Here is a 19,833-nt window from a genome sequence, read left to right on the forward strand (position 1 = left end):
GCTAGAAGGCCCAGAAATAACCCCATACAGCTTTTCAACAAAAGTGCTAAAACATATGCTGGAGAAAAGACTATCTCTTCAACAAATAGTTTTTGGAACACTGGAAATCCACACCAGAAGACTACAGATAGACTCTGTCTCTCTTACCCTATAAAAACTCAACTAGAAGTAGATCAAAGACTTTAAGACTGAAACTAAGTTGCTAGAGAAAAACATGCATAAAACACTTCAAGATATAAACATAGGCAACGACTTTCTGAATAGGACTCGAATAGCTTAGAAAGTAAGAGCAAGTATTGATAAATGAAATTGAATCAAATTAAAAAGCCTCTGTACAGCAAAAGAAATAATTACCAGAGCAAAGAGATAATTACAGAATGGGGGGGAAGATTTGCAACTATTCATCAGACAAGGGATTAATGTCGAGGATATGTAAGGAACTCAAAGTATTGATCATCAAAAGAACAAATAATCCAATCAATAAATAGGCAAATGAATTGAAGAGGCACAAATGGCTAATAATTACATGAAAAAAATTTCAACATCCTAAGCCATCAGTGAAATGCAAATCAAAGTGTTATTGCTATTCCATCTTAGCCCAGTCAGAACGGTTATTATAAAGAAAAGAGATAACAAATGCTGGTGAGGATGCAGGGGAAAAAGGAATTCATATATACTGTTGGTGGGACTGTAAACTAGTGCAACCACTGTGGAAGTTCCTCACAACACTAAAAGAGCTTCCATATGATCCTGCTCTACCTAACCTGGATATATATCCAAAATAATCAAATTCAGAATACAAAGGAGGTAGCTGCATGGAGATATTCATGTTTAATGCAGCATTTATTCACCATTACCAGGTTGTAGAATCAGACCAGATGCCTTCCAACAGATGAGTAGATAAAGAAAATGTGGTATATAAGCATAATGGAGTTTTATTTCACCATAAAGAGGAACAAAATGATGTCATCTCCAGGAAAATGGATGGGACTAGAAATTAATGCATTAAGCAAAACAATTCAAAGTCAGAAGACAACTATCACATATTTACTCTCATATGAAAAAAAATCTAGATTTAAAAAAGGCATGAAAGTAAAATGGGGAAATAAGGGGGACCAGCAAGAGGGGAAAGGGAAACAAAAAGGGGCAATGGGGGTGAGTGTAAATACCTTATATACATTTATGAAAATTTCATGATGAAACCCCTTATTTTGTAATTGTTTGTGTATGTATGTATCATTTTGTCACATGTGTACCTTTCTGAAGCTTCCAACATAACTAAGTTATTTAATTATGCTGTCACCACGACTCCGTTTTTCTATCTATTTTGTCTATACTGATCCCTTCACTTCATCCCTATCCCCTGACAATCACTAATCTGTTCTCTGCAATTGTGCTTCTTTATGAATGTTACATAAATAAAATTATACTGTGTGTGGACCTTGAGATTGTAACTTTACACTTAGCATGGTTGTTGAGGTTCCTCCATGGTTTCTGCATGGCTGCTTCCTTTTACATCTGGGTATTATTCCATGGTATCTGTATATCAAAATTTGCTTAACCACTCACCAATTGAAGGATATTTTGGTTGTTTGCCATTTCTGCTATCAAATGTATAGTGGCAATCAACATTCTTGCACACATTTCTGAGTGAAAATAAGTTTTAATTTCTGTGGGATAAAAGCCCAGGAGTGCAACTGCAAGAACTTACTGAAAGTCTGTTTTTAGTTTTAAAAGAAACTGCCAACTTATTGAAACAACAGCGTGGTTGTTTCATTTTAAATCTCAGCAATATATGAGCATCCAGTTTCTCTAAATACTCAGCAGTATTTCTTTGACACCCTTCACAGCCATTCTCACAGGTAGACAGTAACATCTCATTGTGGTTTTAATATACAGTACTGCAATAGCTAATGAAACTGAAAAGTTTTTCATTGTCTTATTTGTCATATGAATGTCCTCTTCAAAAAATGTCTATTTGTGTCTTATGGCTCATTTTCTAAATGAATTATTAGGTTTTTTCCTTAAAATATTGAGTTTTGAGAATATTTATATATGACAGATACAATTTCATTTTAGGATTTGTGCAGACAGATATATTCTCACACTGTGTATTTTGTTTTTTCATTCTTTTAATAAGGTCTTTGACAGAGTAAAAGTCCTTTATTTTGATGAGAGTAAATTTCTCAGGTTTCAATTTTGTAGACCATGTTTTTGGTGTCAATTCTAATAACTATTTTGCTAGATGTTAATGCATGGATATCCAATTTTTAGCTAAGTCTTTAGAAAAGGCTATCCTTTCTCCCTTGAATTACCTAAGTTCCTTTTCCAAAATTGACATGTATTTCTACAAGGTTCTTTTTTCTATTTCTTTTACCTATGTTTTTACTTCTCTATCACTAGTACACCATCTTGATTTCTGCAGCTATATAGTAAATAATAAAATGGAGTGATTCTTTCCTTCCTAGTCTTTATAAAAAATATTTTGGTCATCTTAGGGCCTTTTCTTCCCAAATAAGTTTTAGGTAAGGTTATCTATGGCTAGAGCAAAATATCTTGTCAAAAGTTTGATAGGCATTTCATTAGACTGATAGATTCATTTGGAGAGAATTGTTATTTTTACTATGTTGATTTTACCAATTCATGAAAAAAGAATGTCCTCCACTTATTTATGTTGTATGTATATGTGTATGTGTGTGTGTGTGTATGTGTGTGTGTGTGTGTGTGCGTGCTAGTGGGGTTTGAACTCAGGGCTTCATGCTTGCTAGGCAGGTACTTCACCACTCGAGTCACCTATCCACCCCTTTTTCCCTCTCAATAGTTTGGAGATAGGGTCTTGCTTTTTGCCCTGGCCAGCCTGGACCTGGAGCCTGGAGTCTTTTTTTTTTTTTCCTGCCGTAGCTGGGGTGGCAGGACATGGAGTCTTTCCCCTGCCATAGCTGGGATGACAGGAACTGGCACTGTATCCAGCCGTTTGTTGAGATGATTTTTTGCCTAGGCTGTCCTTGAACCACAGTCCTCCCACTTGTGCCCCACTAAATTCTTTCATCCACATTTTTAGTTTTCATCATTTAGGCATGCCCCTGTTCGTTGAAAAATACTTAAATATTTTTTTCAGATTGATAGTAAATAGCATTGCAACCTCATTGCATCCTAATTTTCCTGAAGTTTCCCATAGTTTTTTTTGTCACTTTTTCTTACCCTGAGAAGATTTTTACTTCTCTTTCATTCCTAAAGATTATGAAGATCTGAATTTATGTGATATAGTGAAGGGTATTGACTTTCAACTTTTTCAGTTATTGAATACAAGTTCATTTTGTCATGACATACAAGCATGAGACAGAAAAACGTCTTGTGCTTCATAGCCTAACACCTCTGTACACATCTACAATGTTCTCTGAGTATAATGAGGGGATATATACACATATATACATATATATATACACACACATATGTGTACATATACTGTCATTACTTAAGAATGACTTAGATAAGTATGAAATTAAGAATTTGTCTCTTAAAATGCCATTGCATGCAAATTTACTCCACTTCTTTAGTTGTATCACTTAGTGTTTGCTGCATAACAAAACCCATGCCAAATTTCAGTGACTTTAAATGTTAATTAGTTCTTATTGCTCATGAGTCGTCAATGAGTTGAGAAATCCTGTCTTCCCTTTTGCCTGGTTCAGCAGTGAGATGTTGGTCAGATAAGCATCTTTGATATCGTAACTGGACACCCCCATGCTTGGGCCCAAATGGGACAACTGACCTTTCCCTCATGTTAGCTTTCATTATCCAGTGGCCTGACCTAGGCTTGTCCATACTAACATTGGGAAGGTTCTGAGAGATGGTGGAAATATACAAAGCTTTTTGAGCCCCAGCTATGGTGTTGATAAACCTTCACTGCTACTGCATGTATCTATTAAGCCCTGCATAAACCTAAGTGACATGGAGCTGGGTAGTCTTGAAAGTTGCTGCTAAGTTTCATTGCAGTGGGTCTGGATACAGGGAAGACAATAGAATCACAACTGACCTTATTCTTTAGTGGTTTTGAAAGACATGATTTTTCCCTATCTGCAAATAATCCTGATCCAAGTCTGACAAAACAGCTCATTGTCTTACCACCATAATGTTACCAATTGCATTCTGAAATATAAATCAACAGTGTATCATTGAACAACTTATTATTTATTCTGTAAATCTTATAAAATGAACTTTTTGTATTCTTGAAGATGCATTCTTTCAAAGACACATGAATAATATTCCTGCACTCATTCTGCTGGAGGGAATGTCCATTACATAGCTTCCCTGTGGCTTACAAATCCTGACACTGCTGATGACACATTGAACTATGCATGTATATAGCTATTGATGAGAAATTTAATTTGAAGTTGCAAGTCAGTTCCAAGTCACTTTAGTTTGTAACAAAAAGACTCTGGCATTTACTTTGGAGGAAACAGTATTTTTGTTACCTATAACAGAGTGCTGAAGTGGGTTTGGGGGAGAAGAAAGCTTCAGTGGGTCACATGATTGTTTAAGAGCTTGTTTCTACTTCCTTTTGTAATGTTGAAGCTGATAGCATTTTTCAAACAATGCAAACACTCTATTCAAAAATGAATCTGAATTGTGAAACTCTTACTGTTCATAAAATTGGATAAAAGGATTTTGAAAACATTAAAATTTATTCTCCCATAGAATAATGTAGATTTTTGTCTTGCAAGTCCATGATGAAAGCCCATGTTCAACCCCAAAGTAGTATTATGATAAAAGTTCATCCCATTAAATAATATGCCAGGCAAAGTTATTCTCTTAGATTTTTAAAACATGAGTTTTATTCCAAACTAGATTAAATTTCATTTTCATTTTTTTTAACTTTTCCATGTTTTCCAATTGTATTTGAAGTTATTTTCCTAGTGATTGTGTTCAAGTTTTCCATTAAATAATTTATTTCATGAAAAAACATTTCATGACACACAGATAGTATGGATATATACATTAAAAGACATATCTTGAACTGGCTCCAGTGAGGACAGTATGTTTTCCTGTAGGAAGTATTCCTATTTTACATCTCAACATTGCTCATGTGGAACACAGACACAGTTTTTATCAGAGAGGTTTAATGTGTATTTATTATTTCAGAAGTAGAATCTATTGAATACATGTATAGAAAAATAAATAATGAAGAAATGGAAATAGGCTGAAATTATTATTTCAAGTAAATATAACTAAAAATCCAACCATCACAATAACCTTACATTTAAAGATATGATAATTGCATTTCAATTAATATTATTTTGACACAACAAGCAATTCTGAATTTTTCAATTTTGAATTGAAAGACCTCCATAAATCCTATGCATGGTATATGCTTTCATAGAGGAAGCTGCTAAGATGAGGAGAGAGAGGGAGAAATAAGATGCCTCGTGTATTGATTGCAACATAGGAAATGGTTATAACCTTAGTGGCTGAAGTGCACTCTTTTGTTACCTCACAGTTCCCTAGGGTCAGAGGACTAGGCACAAATGGATTCTTTGTTTAGGGTCTCTCAAGGCTATAGTCATAGGCTATGTTCTCATCTGGAGCTTTGGGATCTTTTCCCAAGCTTATTTAATTTGCCAGCAGAACCCAGTTTTTCATGTTTGTAGGATTAATATCCCATGTATTTGTGTGCCAACAAGGGTTGCTCCTAGAAGCCACCTCTTAAAAGACTTGAGCCCATGGTCTTCCCTTGCCCAACACAGCTGCTTATGTCTTCCAAGTCTACAGGAGAATCTTCCCTAGTCTCATTCTCAGAACCTTTGTAAGAGCTCCCACCTGATCATGTTTGGTCACAGAATGACCTTCTTCAAATTGGTCATCTCAAGATTAATTGAACTGAGGAATCACATCATCAAAATCCCTTCAACTTTGTCACCTAATGGAACCTCAATGTCACAAGCTTAGGCCACAATAAGGACTGCTCCAAGAGGTGGGAATATTGGGGGACATCTAGGAAATCTTCCTACCTCTATTTAGAAGCTTTTATTTCACTTTAGGATTCCTAACTTGGCTATGATTCAGATTTCTCTAGGGAGTTTTTAAAAAATGTATTGCAATAGGGCTCTGCATGAATCTGATGAGAAACAGAATCAGATTTTAACTCCTGAGTCTGGTATTTTCTGGTACTTCTGTATTTCTGGTAAAAAATAACTCTTAGGCAGCGAGCCTCACACCCTTGAAACTTCCACTAACCACCACTCCATTAAATACAAATATCTCAACTAGCCATCATTTTATAAGGCATTAGAGTATTTTAACACTATAATAAAGTTCAGGATTGGACAAGCAACATAAATGATATCATTAAAACATAAGTGGCAAAGGCAGAAATGTCATTGTCTCCTCAAGAATGACTGCTGTTCAGTCCTTGAATTGCATTATGTCTTAAGGGGTCAAACCCCTCTCCCACCACAAAACTGAGTTAATAGCTAAGACTCATAAAGAAGTCATCACTTCCTGGCATCAAATCAATAGGTCATTCCTCAAAATGAAAGCTTTTAAATATTATCACTAACTTCAACTCGGATGCTCATTAAAAGGCCTTAGGATTGGCAGTTTGGATATGAAAGCCAACTGCTGGCAAAGGAAATTTGGGACAGATTACCAAATATTCTCTTGTATTTCTCTTAAAATAAATTCCCCCAAACTGTGTTCTATAGTTCTTAATCTTATAGCGTTAACCACTTGGCAAATATTATCTGATTTCTGTTCTTGATGATTCACAAGGTTTTAAGCTAATCCTAGAAATTGACAAGGAACATGGTGGCTTGGTATGATTTAAGTGTACTTGACTTGCATGTCTGCTGTGTGGGTGAAGCCACCACTTTTAGTGCTTGAGTTTTATTGCTTCTATTTGGATTCTCATTGGATTTCTTTTATTTGTTTTTTTTTTTACTTTTTCATTTGTCTCTAGATTATTCTCCAGGATGTTGAGATTGCCAGAGAAGTGACTGCAGCAAAAGAAAATATCACCATACCTAAATTCAAGTAAGACAATTACTTGGCAATCAGGTATCATAGTCCATTAATGAAAAAAAACACTTCTTTACATTTTTATAAGACTGTTGCTTTCTGTTACATTAATCTTTGTGAAGACTCTTTTAATGTTTTGGAAAACTGGCTTTTTTCGCTTTTAATCTCCTGGTATGGGAATGATTAAGAACACTTTGAATATATCCCAACTTTTATTCTTTATTTGTACTTAGATGGACCTTCCCACAAGATGCACTTAAACAATTATATTGGTATTTTATTCACTTAACAAGTACCATTCAGAAGAAAGAGAAATAGCAATTCATTTCTTAAAATTCTATCTAATTAGGTATGAGGTCAGACACTTCCTTCAGTTGAGAGCTGGAATCAGACATAGGAGTGAGCCAAGGTGAAACAGACAATGCTAGAAGGGAGGGCTTGGAAGAATGTTTCCTGACATGCTTCACACACATTCTGTTTCCTTGGTTTGTGAGTCAACACAGTGGAAGCAGGTGGAAGTTCCATGTCATCCCTAATCTTCTGTCCCTTTGGGAAGGAATCACATCCTACTTGTTAGAAAAGGAATAACCTAACTTCCAAAACTGGGATGGGAAGTCACTGGATCTATTTTCCTAACAAATTGTCACAATAGTGTTTCTGAATTCTTGTGTTCTGGCAACAGTGTAGAATCTTAGAGTGTGACTTTAGTGAAAATTAGAAAACTCATTGTTGTCTGTTAGGTTTCAAGGAATGTTCTACTTTAGAAATTCTACTTTGAATATAATGATATAGCAAATCATATTTCAATGTAATATGAAAAGAATTCTTGAATACAAATCCATGTGCATGAAAGCCACAGAATCTGTTAACCAAATGCGTACATCCATGCAAACAGCCTATTAACGGAGACCTCAAATGAGTTCCCTAAGGCCATGGCCGAGCCTGGAAGCTCTTGAGTTATAAGCAGTCAGGCCTGAGGATGATTCTGAGTACTGAGTATCCTGTTAGGCATGGAAACTATACTGTGCTGTATTTCTCATGGTAGAATGCAGACAGTAATGGTGGGGTAATAGGTAAAATTCTTCTTTTTACCACTCAGAGTTAATCCTTAAGTCAAATTTGATCTTTGTCCTTAAATTGAGCACTGTAATTTCTAAAGCTTTTTTTCCTATGAAGCAAAAAAGAATTCTTTTTATTGTATGTAATTACTGGATTTTACCCAGGTTTTCAAATCATTTTGCATAGCTAGACCTTTCTTCATAGTTTGGCCTTTTCTTCAAATAAAATCTCATTAAGAAGCCTAATAGATAAAAGAGAGAAGAAAAGAACGTTTTTGTTGAAACAGGAGTAGGTGTCCTCTCTGCATTTTCTCACCTTTGAACCCATTTCCCAGATCCCCAATCCTCCAGAGTACATGGGTTTTATTATTTCCTTGGTCTCTGTGATTGCTTGGTTTCTCAGACATTCATTTGGAAGCTCATGTCAATGAATTAACTAAAGGAAACAGGGAGAAATTGACAGAAATGGAGTTTCCAAAATTTTGTTGTGCTAGTTGTGACAAAAATTTTTCGGTGCCAGGCATTGCCTTATTTTTTTCACCTCACTCTTGTGGAACTCCTGCTCTATATGGTCTCAGAGTGTCATAAACTGTCAATTCTGATTAAAGAGTATAGTTGTCCTTTTCTGTGTTTTCAAGTTCTTTGTTTTCATTTTCCATTATTTTAGTTACCTGCAGTCAATTCCAGTTTAAAATATGATTATGGGAATTTCCAGAAGTAAACAATTCATCAGTTTTAAAGCCATAGAATTTTGTGCAGTTTAATGAGATCTTGTACCATCCTACTTGGTCCCATGTGGAACATACAACATGTTTTGTTCAGAGTTTCCACACGTTAGACATGACCTACCTGTTAGTCAGTTGGTAGCTATCTTGGTGATCAGATTTACTGTTAAGGTATTACAGTACTTACCTTCAAGTAGCCCTTATTTTACTTATATGTGACTTGAAATCACAAGAGTAGTTATGCTGATTTATTGCAGTGCATTGCTATAATTGTTCCATTTTATTATTTATTGTTCATTTCTTACTATACTTAAATTATAAATTCAAATTTACCTTAAGTATATGTAGGAATGGTACCGTCCATAGGTTCAAGTATCCATTTGGTACATTGGAATGTATTCTCCACAAGTAATAGGGGACAACAGTAGATGTGAAGAAAGGAAGGAAGGCAGCTCTAGGGGGAGCAAAGAAAATTCAATTGAGAGTGGCTGTTCCCATTCTCAAGGCACCTTCTTCTGACAATTGCAAAAGGTAGTTAACATTTTGTTATATTGGAAATAACTTTCTATGCATTTTAAACATTTTTCTATCTTCTTAAAAGTATGTATTTTTGTCTTCCCATATTTTACTCATGCTTGTGCTCACTGCCTTGTGGTCACTGTCTTGTGCTCACTGTCCTCCTTACTTAGCTGGTGGAGATGTCAGACACTGTGAGCATTTTCTTGCTGTCAAAATAAGTTTTTTATAAGTACATAGTATTTTAATGAGCATATTTTACACCATTGCTGCTTTTCTGTGTAATGGGGACAGTGGAAACTTCTGCCCTCTACTGTATTTGGTCTTTACAAGCCCAGTTTCCTCCATGTTTGACCAAAGCTGACCACAGGATGCACTTTCTCTTGGCCAATTTGCCACTAGAATTATTCTTGAAATACTCAGTCTGGTTAGGTATATTTATGATTTTATAGAGTCACTGTCTTCCTGGTAAAATGCCTTTTTCTAGTTTTGTTGACTCTTCATTATGAATAAAATGACACAATGTTCAAATACAACCAAGTTTATCCATGAAGTCAGTACCATCGTCAAAGCCCAGAAACTTTTTTATCCATTGTGACCCACTGCCCATCTTCCTTGCATACCCAATAAGCTTTTTATAGGGAAGGCATGTGTATGTAGCTTCTGGCCAGAGTGCTAACGGCAATGTCATCCCCAGGAAATTGAATCAAAGATGTTGACTGGTGTTTTCATTGCTTACTTATTTTCCATGAAAGTTTAAGGGAAGAAACTACAATTTCTCTTTGTGACCCCAGGATTTACTATCATGCATACATCAGGCATCATCCTCTTATGCTTTCTTCTAGGAATTATATTGGTTCAAGAGTCATATTTGGGTCATTAATCTATTTGTAATTGATTTGGGCATATGTTACAAAACAAAGGTCCAGTTTCATTCTGTTGAATATGAATATCAAGTTCTCCCACTACCATTTAATATCTTCTTGGTGACTTGTCAAAAACTATTTGCCCATACATGCTTGGGTTTATATCTTGGCACTGTATCCTGTAACATTGGTCTATTTGTCTATTTTTGTACCAGTACAATATTGTTTTGAGTACCGTGGCTTTCTAATATTACTTGAAATGAGGAAATATGATGCCTTTGACTTGGTCTTTCTTTCTCAAGACTGCTTTGGGTATTTTATGGCTCCATATGAGTTTGAGAATTTATTTCTATTTCTGTGAAAAATTCCATGTGGTGGACATTGAATTGAATTTGCGTATTGCTGTGAGTAGTGTTTAACAATACTAATTCACCTGATTTGTGAACATGGCATCTCAAACTTAAACTCTTTTCAAAGCAAAAGACTCTATCAACAAAATGGAAATAAAGCCTACAGATTGGCAAACCACTTAACTTATAAGGTGATAATACTCAAAATGTAATGGAACTCTCACAACAACTCAATAAAAAAAAACTAATCTGGTTTAAAAATATGTAAATGATCTGAATAGAAAGTTTTCCAAGGAATACAAAAAAGACTAATAGGTATGCGAAAAGGTGCTGAAACTCACTCCTCATCAAGAAAATGCAAATCAAACAGCAATGAGCTATCATACCTGTGAGGATGTCCTTTTAATAAAAGGACAAGAAATACCAAGTATTAGCAAGAGTTTAGAAATAACACAGCCCTCCATACTGCTGCTGAGAATATGAATTAGCAGAGTCAATGTGAGAAACAGTTTGTAAAAATTTTAAAAAGGTCATTAATATATGATCAAGCAATTTATCCTCTAGGTATATGGTTAAAGATAATAAAATTACTACCTCCTAGAAATATTTGTGCTTCTGCATTTATTACAGTGTTATTTATAATAACCAAGAAACACAATATCCATCAAATGGATTGATAAAAATTGTGGTATATACAGACGAAAAATGGATATTATATATAATTATATATGTTATATAATTATATATTATTGTATTATTAATATATTGATATATATAATAATATATTATATATAATAATGGATATATATGTATAATTATATATAACATATATATAAAATGGATATATATATGTATAATTGTGGTATATACAGACATAAAATGGTATATATAGACAAAAGATGGATGGATAAAAATTATGATATATATAGACAATAGAATATTATCCAGTCTTGGTTAAAAAAAAAAAGGACATACTGACATTTGAGATGACAGGGATAAGCCCAGAGCACATTAGGCTAAGTGGAACAGGACAGAAACACAAGGCAAATATTGTATGTTCTCATTTGCATGTGGACTTGAGTAAAAGTGAAATACACAGAAATGAAGAGCAGAATGGTGGCTAGAAGGGAAGGGGAAGACATAGGTCAAAAGGTGCAAAGTTCCATTATATAGAATTAATTAGTCTAAGCATTGAAAATTTGCTAAAACAGTAGATTTTACCACAAAAATATAAGAAAATGTCTTAAAACTAGATAGAGGTAGTATTTACAATATTAAAGTTAATAAACATCACTGAATTATGTTTTAAATGGTCAATTTTATGCCATATGAATTTTACCCAATAAAAATAAACGAAAAGAAAGGGGAAGAATTCTTATTGAACGAATACAAAAGGAACCCCATTTTATGACAAAATTTTCAGATGCCTCCTTTCTAAATAATGCCTTTTATGTACTCCTAAAAATCCCATTTTAGGTTACTTTTGCTTTCTGTTAATCAGCTCTATATTAATTTCTAAAGATCTGTGGTTGATTAGAACCTTTGCTCTGGGCTTATTGTGAGGCAGCATATTGTGGCAGGAGTGCAACAGCACAAAACCATTCACCTCATGGCTAAGAAGAACATAGAGAAAGAGGGAGCCAGGACTCCACAATATCCTCTGAGGCACACCCCAAATAACCGAAGGACCTCCCACATAGCCTTTCTCCTGAAAGTCCACATTGGGCAGACACTAAAGGTTTAAATTGCTTTCCCTACCAGACAGTGAAATCTTGAGGAGAAAGTCTTGAATTTACTATGCTACTAGAAACACTACACATTTAACTTTGTCATTCATCTAGCCTGTCTGAACCATGTTGCCCAGGCTAACACTGTTGGTGGTGACTGTTTTGAACCTTATTATTAATTAATTAATTTAACCTGGTTCAGAAACTGTGTCCTTCCTTACATAGTTCCTATTCTCTTTTCTTCCTGTGGGGATGATGTGTGGGAATGTCAGGACAGGGACTTACTATGTAGCCCAGGTTGGCCTCAAACCTGTGATCCTTCTTCCTCAGTCTGTGGAATGTTGGGATTACAGGCATGAACCATACACCTAGCTTCATATTCCCTATTCTCTTTTGGTTTTGTGTATTGTTTTGGTGGCACTAGGGTTTGAACTCAGGGCCTCATACTTGTTAGATAGGTGCTCTTACTGGTTGAGCCACTCCATCAGCCCAATATTCCCTATCCTTTCTTGATACCTTATACTCCTCATATATTGTATTCGGATTTTGGACTTGATTTTCATGGATTCTTTATTAGATTCCATGTTTTCATTAGCTTAAGAGATTATCTACTCCTGAAATTATACCCAGTTTTTCAAGCATTACCAATTTGTCTTTATCTTCTTTGTTTAATTCCATCATAAATTCCACCACAACACAAACACGGTTATGTCTTCAGATTAAAAATAAAGTCACTACTTCAACTCTACTTACCACACAAGACTCAGCCTAAAATTTCTACTTTCTATAATACCAAACTTGTTTGCTTAATGGTTGGTTTGTGTTGTGGTACTAGGGTTTGAACTAAGGACTTGCTTGGTAGGCACTCTACCATTTTAGCCATTCCACAGTCCTTAAATTTCTTAACATACTTGTAAGTACTCCATGTTTCCAAATTTTCTCATTTTTTTCCTTCACTTTTCAAACTGCTTCAGCTGGATTTTCATCCACAATTGCACTGCAACCATTCATAACAAGGTCCTCAGTGGGCATCTAATATGTTTCCATTTCTTCATTCCCAATTTAATGCTTTCTTTGTTACACCTTGCTCATTTGCTGTCAATCACACTGTTTTAGTAATGCACATGTTAGCTCCAGGTGTAAAAATGTAATAAATCATGTATCTTCTGAGCAGAACACTTTTAAATGCTCCCCATTCAAATATAAATGCCTTATTGTGTGTATTTGCATTTGTTGACTTTTAAAATTACAAATATTTATTTCCACTAAATTTCTCAATTTTTCAAATATTTAAAAAATCTCAACTGCTCATTTTTAGAAAAGCAAAGATTTTTGAGATTTTTCTTATTTAAGGTGATTTGTGACATTGATTTCTTTGAGATTGACAAGTGCTTTTATAAGATAATAAAGTTCTATAGTATGCTTACAAACTATATACGTGTTAAAAGTCCTGGCTCTAAAGATCTACTGTTCAAGTCAAATTGCACTGCAATTCACTAGTTGAAACACTTTTGACAATTTGTTTTTGCATTGCAGTGATAGGGATCAAACCCAGGGCTTTATGCATGCCATTGAGTTCTATCCAATTGATAGATTCCTATACTCTTTGAGTCTTAGGTCCCATGAGCTAAATAATTTTATAGAAAGAGTAAATGGATATTATATATAAGTGGCTTAATGGAATGCTTATTAAATAATAAGAAAATAATATTAGTAAATAGACTTACAAAACCAAATCTTTTTTGACTTTAATGTTCATAAATAACTGGAAAATGTTATGCTTAAAACTTTTATTTAATTTTAACAGTAGTTTTGTTAAGTAGATAGTGTTGGGCCCATTTTGTAGCCAACATAGTTTTTAAAATAGAAAATATCAAGTTGTACAGTCCAGGATGCAATTGTTCCAGAACATTCATGAGCATGGACTTGTTGTTATACTTCTCTTGCTATGAAGTCAGCTCCATGGTTAGATACAATGCTATATACAATGATATATGATGTTTGAGAGGACATTTTATCAGTTCCTAGATAGTCATTGTGACAAAAGCACTGTAATCAAGGAAAGGAAATCAGTATTTTATAGTAAATAAGCATCTATTCTATTAAATAGAAAATACTCCCTCCTCTGTAATTGAAGGTGTACAATGTAGTCAACCAGGCAGCTGATCGTCCCAGAAAATGGTGCCATGTAAGTGGTGTCTGAAGGCTAATCACCTAAGTGAGTGGGACTTCATGTTTTTCAAACCATATCCAGCCTTTATCACTGCCATTTTAGCCACTTTGTCACAAGCCCATAGGATATGACAGCAATGACTTGGGAAAGATATTCACCGACGTCAACAGAACAGGCCATCCTATCCTCATTATTAAAATATTTACCTGCTGAAGTCAGTTGTTGGTCATCGTTCACATAGGATTCAAGTATATTTACAACCCATACCCATTCTACCCACATGCCTCTTTCCCCAGACCTCCTTGACACTAAATCCCAACCCTTTTCCTTCAAATTCTTAATCAGCAGGTCTGGTTGAAGCTCACAATTCTAGGGTTCAAGCTCAAAGCTTCTGATTCAGCAGTTGTGGGATGGAGCTCAAGGACTTTCAGTTCTAGTAGGTTCCTAGTAGCTACTGATGAAGGAACCACACTGGGAGAACCACTAGACAGAGATGCAATTAATTCTTTATATCACAAAGCAAGTTAGAAGTTGACTACACTGTGGTTGGCCACTGCTTTTGTTTCTGATTTCTGGGGGTAAGAGGTTGCTGCCATGTGTAGAAAGGAAGTTACCAATATTCATGCTCCAGGAAGTCAGAGACAATGTGCGGCCATGCCAGGGTGCCCATGCTGATTCTTTTTGTATCTAGGCAGCACAGAACAACATTTATCTATTCCAAAAACATTAAAAAAATACCAAGTATGTATATTGGATATTTTAACTGCTGAAATAGTGTTTTGCTAAAAATGTATAAAATAAAAAAGAGATATGATTATAAATTGATTCCTGCAGCAGATCTAAGTAAGGTTCTTTTAATTCTAAATTCAAATCTAAGTTAATTTACTCGTACTTTTCAGTGCAGCTTATTTTTTTCAGCAACAGGAAAACATTTGCTTAGGTTTATGGTTATCCTCATATTCTATTTGAGATTTCCCTTATCAGTTATTTGGTAGCTTGCATCACTCATTGTTCCATTTAATTACTGAATTATTACTGAATAATTACTACATACCCTAGTAACTGCTGGGATTCAAGGTATGTTGTATAATTCACTGTTTTTAAGATACTAACAGTCTAATTGGCTGTAATTGGATCTTCATGGAGAAAAGCCAGCTTGCTACTTCTAATTCTTCCTGGAACAATTTTATATTCCATTGAATAAAATGACATAAAGTATAAAAATTGGCTGTTAACCATGCTTTGTAATTATTTACTCCCTTGATTGAGGAGATCAGTTAGAGAAATAGGCAATAAAATATATATTCCTTATTTTCCATTCTCAGGATTACAATTTAACTTTTATTATTATTATTATTATCGTTGTTATTTTGGTGGTGCTGGGGCTTGAACTCAGGGCCTTACTCCTGCTAGGCAGGCATCCTACCACTTGAGCCACTCAACTTTATTTTTATTTAATAGTTTAAGTCTGCTGAAACTGATGGTATTGATAGCATTAGTAAGACATGGCTCTTTGAAATCAATTTGAAAGGCATTGCATCAATAAATTTAAATTATTTATCTTTGGGGATAAAAAGAATTAGCTAAAACTAATTGGCATATTGTAATCAGCTGAGTGTTCTACTTCATTTGAAACCTAAGAAAGGTATAGTGACAGAAAGTACTTCTTTTGCTTAAAACATTTGCCATCAACTTTCAGAGGTAAATTGTTTCAATAAAGCTTCTTGCACACTCTTGCAGTAGCTTTGTAAGCCATTTTACAACTTCCTGCGGATAAACACAGCAGGACTCTATGCACAGCACAAAAGTGACCTGCTTGGTCATTTGGGGCAGCAGGTATAACTGACTCCAAGGGAAAGAGCAGCCACCTGTTCACTTTTTCTATAGATGAAAGAAAGTGGCTAGAGCACATGAAGGGAAGAGTTGGAATGACACGATACTAAGAGGAAATTGGGCTGAAATAGAATGAGGCAATTATACCACAAACAGCTTGCCTTTCATCGCCAAAAAGCAAGGCTGGGTTAGAGGATTTTCTAGATAAGCACTTTGCTATTTTCTCTTTCTCTGGTCTCCTCTTTACATTTTGCTATTTAAGAATATTTTTACTTTCATCTATTTTTCCATACTTAATTTTAAAAAGTTCATAGGCTTATGGGACTTTTTCTCAAAAATATCAGGTTAAGGGTTTTTAGTTTGTATTTCTTTATTTATTAGGGTATAATTTTATGGGGACAAAAAGAATCTCTCTGACTTTCAAGCTACATTCATTATATGTAGTCATTTGCTATAGCAAGAAAAATAAGATTTTATTTTAAATGTAGTTTTTATTCTCATTTTGGTTCATAAAGAGTAACGTTCCAGGACAAAAGGCAAATAATGCTTGACAAACAATTTGAAACATTGGGTTCTTGGGATAGGTTGTTGGAATATGCCAGAGGAATCAGTATTCTTCCAATCACTCATGAGAGCATCATTTGAAGTAGTTAGCAAACCACCTACCTTGCTCTCTTTGGTTAATTAGCTGTAAATTGTGTTAGCAGCACATCCTTTGATGCAGAATTATGAAGGGGAACCTATTCTTGAAATGAGACCAGTGGGATATGAATTGCCTTTCAATGTTTATACTCTCAGTGCATCAGTCTATCATGACAGGATGATAAAAGGGAAGATTTCCAAATTTCACCATATTGTTTTCACTCTTTATTGTTTACTGGATTGCATAGAGTCAGAAAGTCCACAGAAAAGGCCAAGTGTGGCCTGAACCATGTCGATCCAGCCAGCCAGTCCAAGGCCTGGACATGGAGCATCACACTCAGGCTTCTCCGGCTTTCTGATGCCCAATGTGTATGTTGCAGAAAAGAGCTATAGACCCAAAGGGTTTTCCTGTTTGTATTTTTGGGCTTTGTTTTCTTTGTGAAAAGAACAAATCAGTTGGTCATATCAGATTCTACTTTTCTAGAGTGCAGGGTCTCTGGTCCAAATTCTCATCTGCTTTATGAATTTGAGTATTTTACTTATTTCTATGGTCCTCTGTTATTTCATGCGTAAAATCAGAAGTTGTCCCTACTCCATTGTTACATTCTGATTACACTTTGCTCAAGGATTGAAGCCTATGTGGACACATATTTACCTCTGGCAGAAAAAATAGAAGTTTAATCAACTTTTCTTTGATTGCATACTATCTGTCTATTCACACTAACAAGTCCATATCTGTATTATGTCTCAAATACCTACAAACGGGTACAGTGTACTACAAATGCAATGTTTGTCAATTGTTCTAAAATAGCGCTTCATGCCTAACATGAAAAAAATAACTACTAAAGCTTCTGTTTTACTTAAGAGACTTTCTCTATAGTTCAGATTCTTCTTCTGTTATTGGAAAATTAATTTATTTTCCATAAGCATCACAGTGATTACATTATTTTAAAACCTTTTTGAAGGCATTTGAGTTCTCTCTGTTCAGTCATTAAATATGATTATAGAACTTTCTTGACCAAAACATAAAACAGCCTTTTGGCTACATTGACAATTATCCCAATCTCATCGTTGTTAGACTTATGAGGGGCTTGAAATTCTCTTTCTGAGCTATCTCATAGAATTCCAAGTTTCTGTGATGTGAATCTGGAATCTAGGAGATTAATGTTTTAAAAAACGTATATTAATGATTGCCATGTAATAAATACAATTTATGGATCCTTACATATGATAGAACAGTTAGGATTTGAAGAATGAGAAGATGATCATTAAAAAGTGTTCCAGGAGTTTAGACCATCATTAGGAGAAAGAACACACACCTATAAATGGGCAGGACTTGTTTTCAAATGAAATTTCATGCACTTTTGGTTGTTTGTTTAATGAATTTTATAAGCATTTGCATACATTTGTCTCTCCACCAGGCCAGTTATGAGATTGAAACACTGGAGAATAAGAGTACTGGACTGAGGTCAGGAGTTGGGGTCCTTTCTCTGCCTCTACAAACCTTTGTTACCAAGGAATTTTTTTTCAAGTTCCATGTTTCTATTCTCCTGTAAACAAAATGTAATGTAAGAATCCAGAACTCTTGGAATTTGAGGGGTTTTTGGCTTGATCCATGATTTACATTACAGATCCAATGCACGTACCTTGACTGAAAACAAATGTCTACATTTCTCTAAATGATGAAAACATACTGAATTTCCATTTGTAATACATTGAGCAAAAGTATTTATCTTCCAAATTTTTCTCAAGATATTTTAAGAAAGAGAAATGTAATTTAGTAAAATAATTCACATTCCTCAAAAGAAAAATTGCATGTTAAATTGGTGTTTGAAAAGATACTTCTTATAGCTCACAGTTGCCTTTCACAGTTACACTGGATAAACACTTGTTATCTACAAGGTTCCTGCAGATTTTAAATTAGTACATTATTAAATTTCAAAAATTCATAATAGTGAAGACGTAATGAAAAGATGTAAATCAGAAAATAAAAGTAATTTTAGCCAACAGCACATGCAGAGGAAGTGTGAGCAGATGATTTGTCATGAATGTTTAAGATTTACCAACAAAAACATTTTATTAAAACATTAATTTTAAAGAAGAATGAAATCCACTTTTAACTTGAGATGAGATCTTTATCTGAATATATGAATGTAGTACAACTGAAGGTGATTTTAGGAGTGCCCTGAACTCAATGTGGAAGTGCCTGGTTTCAATAATGTCCTTAGCATGCAACACAGTTGGGGCTGGTGCAGGTGTGCTAGTAAATTGGTGTTGTGTAAAGCCTTGGGACACCTTACCTGAGATACCAAATATCCACAGAGTTTGTGTCATAAGGAAAAGCAGTGACATAGTAGACAGAAGACCTTGATTTGCTCTTCATAACTACAACTGTGGAATTATCTTAGAATTAATGAAGACATGTGATTTTTATGTCAGTATAATGATGTAATTTGTAAAAACTGAAATGCCCAAAGTTAAACAATGAATTGTCATGATTATTAGGGGTTAATTTAGAGCATACATAGAGGCTGCTTTTCAAACTGCCTTTTTTTTGTTAATTAAGCTAGATCTTCTCTCCCCTGATCCTGTGTCTAGCCTGTTGAAGAATATATTCCTTACTTGTTATTTGGATCAAAATCTATACTGCTTTCTTCTTAAATTTCAACCTATGTTGAAGAGCACAAAGAGGAAGGAAAGAAGGGATGGGGGTCCAAAATTGACACATAGGTAAGAGAAAATGCTTAAAGCATTAATAATGGAGAGAGAGAGAGAGAAGCAGGGAGGAATTTGTTCTAAGCAAAATATACTATTATACTACTTGGTTTATTTTCTTTAAGATTAAAAACTGGCAGTCTCTTTTAGCCAGAAGGGTGGTTATTTATTTGTATATTTATTTTTCTTTATGGTCCTCAGCTGCAAAAATTTAGAG

At 34.7% G+C, this 19,833-nt stretch overlaps 1 protein-coding gene across 6 annotated transcripts in view; it reads left to right on the top strand.

Annotated features, from left to right (window-relative positions):
* Nucleotides 1–19,833, top strand: part of Sntg1 (syntrophin gamma 1) — an 825,003-nt gene that overhangs the window by 214,657 nt on the left and 590,513 nt on the right. For 4 of the 6 annotated variants that reach the window (XM_074068516.1, XM_074068515.1, XM_074068519.1 and 1 more), the window contains exon 2: nucleotides 6,953–7,026. The exons of 1 other annotated variant lie outside the window; for it this stretch is intronic. The gene's annotated coding sequence lies outside the window, so the exon portion shown is untranslated. Of the gene's footprint in view, nucleotides 1–6,952; nucleotides 7,051–19,833 lie in introns of all 6 variants that reach the window. One more of the 6 variants, XM_074068513.1, reaches the window with a different exon arrangement.

This window comes from Castor canadensis, chromosome 3 (genome assembly GCF_047511655.1).
Source record: "Castor canadensis chromosome 3, mCasCan1.hap1v2, whole genome shotgun sequence".
In the NCBI taxonomy this organism is placed as follows: domain Eukaryota; kingdom Metazoa; phylum Chordata; class Mammalia; order Rodentia; family Castoridae; genus Castor; species Castor canadensis.